This window comes from Heliangelus exortis, chromosome 9 (genome assembly GCF_036169615.1).
Source record: "Heliangelus exortis chromosome 9, bHelExo1.hap1, whole genome shotgun sequence".
In the NCBI taxonomy this organism is placed as follows: domain Eukaryota; kingdom Metazoa; phylum Chordata; class Aves; order Apodiformes; family Trochilidae; genus Heliangelus; species Heliangelus exortis.
The window spans coordinates 522,501-528,848 of NC_092430.1; positions in this window are offsets into that span (position 1 = coordinate 522,501).

Here is a 6,348-nt window from a genome sequence, read left to right on the forward strand (position 1 = left end):
CGGTGGCACTCGTGCATCACGTGTCACGGGTGGGAGGGCCCCACGGGGTCAGTAGCTCTGCAACCCAGAGTACCCTGTGCACTGGCAGGTTTGTTCTGCCTGGTTCCCTTCCTACGAGGAGGGTTTGGGGTTTGAGGAGCTCACGAGCACCATCACAGTCTGCAAACCTGCTTCCCAGCTTTGTCACTGAACTTTGCTTTCCCTTTGCAGTTGTCCTGGACAGTGACCTCCAAGTCCTTGGTGAGTTCTGTGGGTGTTTTAGTGCCTGTCACGGGTGCTCCCTGGGGCTTGTGCTTGGCGAGGCAGACGTGGGGGTCTCGTGGTTTGGGGGGGATCTTGTCTTGGGTGGGCTGTTTGCCATGGTTTGGTTCATGCTCACAAATATCATCACCCCAGGATTAATTTTCCCAAATATTTTTAAAACTCTACCGGGTGGTGAATGAATTGTTGTTACTTAATGGGCAGAATAAGAGTTTTTTATTTATTAGAAGTGCTGATTTTTATATTTTTAAATGGCATTCTCGTGGAACGCGTGGATAAAGACCACGGTAAGCACTGGTGGGAAGTCGTGAGTGACTGCTGAGTTCTGCGGGGGCTCGGCTGGGCCCGGCAGCACCAGCACCACGAGGGCTCTTTGCCATCAGCTCTGCCCTCTGCAGCTCTGGGATTTAGCTCATTTCTTTGCAGATTTTTTGCTGGGACATACAATGTGAATGGTCAGGCCCCCAAAGAGAGCCTTGAGCCTTGGCTGAGGTGTGATGCTGAGCCACCAGACATCTACTGCCTGGGGTGAGTGTCCCCTCCTGGCCTGGGGCTTTCCTGTGACTGCAGCAGGGGGTGTCCAGCTCCTTAGCTTTACAGAGCCTCCAATCAGCAGAACTGAATGTTGAGTTTTCAGCTATAAATTGAAATAAATTATAAATTGAGTACAAGTTGATGTAGTTCTTTCCCAGAGGAAAGGGATGGAGTTATCAACAAGTGCATGCATCTCTGGGTTCCTTCCTCTGACACAGTTTCCAGGAGGCTGTTCTGAGTAAAGAAGCTTTCTTTTTCTGTGGAACACCACGGGAAGAGGAATGGTTGAAAGCTGTCACTGAGAGTCTTCACCCAGATGCCAAATCTGAAAAGGTAAACGTGGAATCACTTCCCACCTGGGCCTCTTTCCCTCTGCTTTCTCTTCTTCTCCACCGCTGTCTCCTCCAGGGGTTTGTGGGCTTTTTGCTCTGAAGTGATGGAGGGGGAGTTGCTGTGCAGGGACAGGACAGGAGACCAGAGCAAGGAAATTGCTGTTGTCTTGGGAGAGGAGAATAGGAATCATCTTAGTCTCTTCATCTACACAATCCATGGTGGGATGAGTTTGAAGGTATCTTGGTTGGAACACTGCTGCTGTTTTGGTCTTGCTCCTCTCTTGTCACTGTTAGTGAAGGGAAATTCCTCCCGTGGGCTGTGCCTGGGCTGTAGGTTTTGTTTTAGGCTTCAGCTTTGTTCCCTGTGGTGTTTGGTCCCTGGCTCCTCTGGGTGCTGTGCTGTGAGTGCCCAGCTGGTCCTTCTGATGAGCCTGGAATTCTTTTTTCTTTTTTATTTTAATCTGTATTTTTGTGGCTCATGTTCTGGACAGGGGGCGATGGGTCTTCTCTCTTCAAACCTCTCCCCTTGTAGTATTTCCTGGAACAGGGTCTGTTTTCCAGGTGAAACACGTGAGGCTGGTTGTTGCGTGAGAGGAATCTCGCTGCGGGCGCGAGCTCGGTTCATGACCAGAGTCAGTCGAGCCAGTGCTGGTTCGGGTTACTATAAGTGAACTAAGTTCCATCCACCTGGCTCTGGGACCTGCTCGAACCACACCCTGCTGAAATCAAGCGTGCGCATCTGGGCTAGCCCCAGCTGGCACAGGTGGGGCGGGCACCGTCCGGGCATCTGCTGCCTACAGCTGGTGGGAATCATGCTCCTGTTGTACGTGAGAGAGGATCCGGTGATGAACATCTCCGAGGTGGAAACTGAGACTGTGGGCACTGGGATCATGGGGAAGATGGTAGTAATGGTGGCAACCCTGGGCTGAGGCTCCTCTGTTGTGTGTAAAAGCTCCTGAGCAATTCTTTGTCTTTTATCTTTCAGGGTAACAAAGGTGGTGTTGCCATAAGGTTTAAATTCCATAACACTACTCTGTGCATATTGAATTCTCACCTGGCAGTTCACATAGAGGAATACAAGAGGAGGAACCAGGACTTCCAGGACATCTGCTCTCGGATGCAGTTCCGCCAGTCAGATCCCAACTTGGCCTCTCTCACCATTGCCAAACATGAGTATGCTCCCCCTCTGGCTGTGCCCATCGCTCCGTGGGGCAGGGAGAACTTGAGGAACACAGGAGAGTGCCAGGTTCTCCTGGCTGGGATGTGGGAAGGGGTCAGAAATGCTTTACTGGAACCCTGGGGCTGAGGGTGGTCACTGTCCAGGTCTGACAAGTCACTTGCCACCCTGTGCTCTCCCAGCTTTGTTTTATTTTCAAGTGAGGATGTGGCAGCAATGTGCACTGATTTCCCCAGGGGGATTTCATCTCTGGGATATCAGAAGCACCAGTTATCAAGAGGCAGTGACAAGGATGCAGAACGGGAATTAAAAGCAGCAAAAAATAGAAAATAAAGCTTCACTTTCAGGTTTTCACTGCTGCTTGTTGTCTCTGATGGCCAAGCAGACACAGCACCCAGCTGACAGTGTTGGGAGGAGCTGCTGGGTCCTGCCTGTGGCCAGACCGTGCACACTTGTGCTCTGTGTTCTCCTGCAGTGTGATTTTACGGCTGGGTGACCTCAACTATCGTCTGGAGGATCTGGATGTGGCAAAAGTGAAGCAGCTGCTGGAAGAGAAAGCTTTTCCAGAGCTCTGGCAGTATGACCAGGTACTGAATGAGGCAAAGGAATGCAAATGCAGTCTTTGAAGGCTTTACAGAGGGAGAGCTTTCTTTCCAGCCAACACACAAATATGATGCTGGCTGTGATGACTAAAGAGTGGCAGATCTAATGAGTCTAAACAGGAACAGTTCTTAGGTTATTGCTCTTCCTCTCCTTTAGGTCCAGTTTACATCTATTCATCTTGCTTTTCTTCCACTGATGTTTACCAGAACTTTTTCCCAGGAAAAATCCATTGGCTTTCCCCAGGGCTGTACAAAAACAAGGAATTATTTTTGTTAGTTTCTTTTTTGTTGTTGTTGTTGGTTTGGGTTTTTTTCCCTTGGCAAAATTTTGAGCATCTTTTACTTGCTGATACCTTCTCTACCTCCTCAGACCAGTTATATAGACCCTCTGTACCTCAGATCAGAGCAGCTGGGGTCTGAAATGGAGCATTTGTGCTGTCTGTAGCAGAGTGCATCCTTGTGTAAGCCTGGGTATTGCACTGATTGGATCCAAAGAACAAAACAACTATTTTCAGCTTTGAAGAAGCAGAAAGCAAAGCGTGATACAGAGCTACTTAAGAGCAGACAATTTTGCAACTGCTCAAAGCAGCTCTGGCAAACACAACTTTGGAGGAGACCTGGCTGCAGGCCATGGCAGGAAAACAGAGTCTCTGGGAGAGCAGTGTCTTGCCTTGCTTTGTTCCTCCACCTGAGCTGGGCCTCCTCTGCCCATCCCCAAACGCCCCCTCCAGGACCCCCAAAATGCCCTCTGAACCCCTCAGACTGCACCCATAAACTTGTGCACCTGCAGGTTCTTTAGATGAGCCAAAGCTCTTCTTCTCCCCCAGTGGGGGCTCCTTGGCTGTCCCAGGCCCTGCTTTCCCCTGCTGTGGCCTCTGCAATGAGGCAATGAGCACTTCCCAGAGGAGACTGAGGCAAGGAAGTCCTGGAAAACCTCAGCATTCTCAATATCCTCTGGAGCTAGGTCTGACATTTCCTTCAGGAGAGGGCCTACATTTTCCTGGCTTCTCCTTTCATTCCCACCTATGTGCCTCTCAAAGCTTTTCTTATTGCTCTTTCCAACCCCGGCAAGATTCAATCCTACCTGGGATGGATGTGGCTCTCCTGCCCTGCTCCCCAGCTGCTCCGACCACCTCTCTACTCCTCCCAGGGTACGTGCCCTCGCTTCCCCCCCGCCTCTGCATGCTTCCTCCTTCACTTGGAGGCCTTTTAGGAGCTGCTGGCTCATCCCCGCCGCCCTCCTGGAATTTTTCCCCGGCTGCGGGATGGGGAGAGTGGGGAAAGAGCACCTGCCAGCATGGGCCGGGAACCAAGATGTCCGCCGGGCAGCCCCCTGCTTGCCCCGGGACTACAGCTCCCAGCATGCCCCGGGACTACAGCTCCCAGCACGCCCCGGGGCGCTCCTCCTCTCCTGCTGCCTGAGCCCGCCCGACCCCGGGGCTGCCCCGGCCCCGGCCCAGCTGGGAGGGGGAGCAGGAGGAAGGGGATCTGGGCAGGGAGGGAAGGCAGGACAAAGAGTGGTGAGGAGCGGGAAAGAGGTGGAGGGGAAGGGGGCAAAGAGGGAGGAGGAGGGAGGCAGGGAGGGAGAGAGAGGAGAAGGGCGGGAAGGAGGAGAGAGGGGGGATGGAGAGAGAGCGGGCCAGGGGCCTGAGAGAGACAGAAAAGGCCCCAGGAGAGGGGAGTGACAGAGGGGTGGGAGAGGGAGCAGGAGAGAGGGGAAAGGGCGAGGGGAGAGGAAGGGAGAGGGGAGGGAGAGGCAGGAAAGGGGAGAGGCTGCAGGAGAGAGAGGGACAATAAGGCCAGGAGAGGAGAGGGAGAGAAAGATGTGGAGACAGAGAGAGAGAGAAACAGCAGTGGCTCTGAGACCCATCAGGGAGGAATTGGGAAGTGTTGAGAGGGAGACAGCCAGTGAAAGCCCAAAGTTGTGATGGGCAAAGGACAGGGAGGGAGGGATGAAGAGCTGGGGGCAGGGAGCTGGGCAGAGCCCCAGAGGAGCAAGCAGTGATGAGCAGCTGGGCCAGACCCTACCAACCTGGGCTTTCTTTTCAAGGAAGCAAGCTTGTTTTCATTTTTAAGGTTTGATTAGGGACCCTTGGTTTGTGTTCCTGGTTTCTTCAGGTTGATGTTGTTGTTGTGCTGGATTGTGTTGTGTTTTCTGTCTTGAAACCATCATTTCTGGTCTGACACCTCTGGAGCAGGTAGGGCAGTGTGACTGATGGTGTGGTCTTGCATATTTCTAGGGAGTCAGTGGAAATGGTGGTTGGAGCCTTCTGCATCCCTTACCCTTTGATTTCTTGAGTGTAAATCTTGCAGTGGATTTGCTGAGGTGCAAAAAGGAAATGGGAGAGCAGATCTTCCCCACTCACCCCCCCCCCCCCCCCTCCCCCATCTGAAGATGAACAGAGAAAATCTCTGGGGCTGTGTTCTTTTATTAAACGTGTGTCAGACACGCAGCGCAAGGGGACTTGTGAGCAGAGAATGGCTGCATGGGCCTGGGGCTTGACCATCATCACCTGGAAGGGAAAAAGGAAAAAAAATGGGTGATGATGGGGGACTTGTTCCCAAGTCTGTTTCTTTCTATATTCTCTTGCACCAAGAGACACCCAGACAGCCTGAGCCATCCCCTCCCTTCACTGTCCCTGTGACCACCAAGCCCACTGCATCTCCCCGAGGCTGTCCTGCCATGGCTGGCTGCTGACAGGAGGGGACACGGGGAGGTGGCAGCCTGGGGGGGCCAGGGGGGACATGGGGTGGTGAGGGTCTGGGAGAGTGAAAGGACATTGGGCAGTGATGGGCCCAGGGCTGCTGGGGGAGCCATGGCAGAGCCAGGGGGCTGCTGGGGGTTGGCAGTGGGTAGTGAAGGCCTGGGGGTGATGGGACACTGGGCAGTGACAGGCTGGGGGGCATCTTGAAGAAAAAAAGGTGGGTTTGGGGACTGAATTTTCTCTTCAACATGGTTTACTCTGTGCATCAGAGAACTGGTTTATACTCTGCTTTCCCTACTTAGGGTTGGGTACAGGTGCTTTATTTGGAGTTCTGATCACCTTTTCTTGGTTCTTCTAGAAGCCAATCAGAGCCAGTGAGTGGAACATCTGGAAGGCAAAGGGAGCCAGGGAGTGGAACATCAAAAGCTGTATGTAAAATCACAATCTCACACTTTCTACTGCAGCCTACATTTACATCCAAACAGTGTACCCTTGTATTAATTTCCCAAACAATAACTTAATCCATTTTCCAATAAAACACAGTCTTTGTTGTAAATAGAATGTATTTGAGTCAGCATAGCAAAACTGTGTACTGCCATCATTTGCACAGTTGGGTTTTTCCCCCTAATTTTATAAAAGGTTACCAAAACCCCCTGAGAATCTGTTATTGTTAAACTTGGTACTGTTTCTTACTTTTGACTCAAACCAACATATCCCAAGCATTTTGAGGACATCTG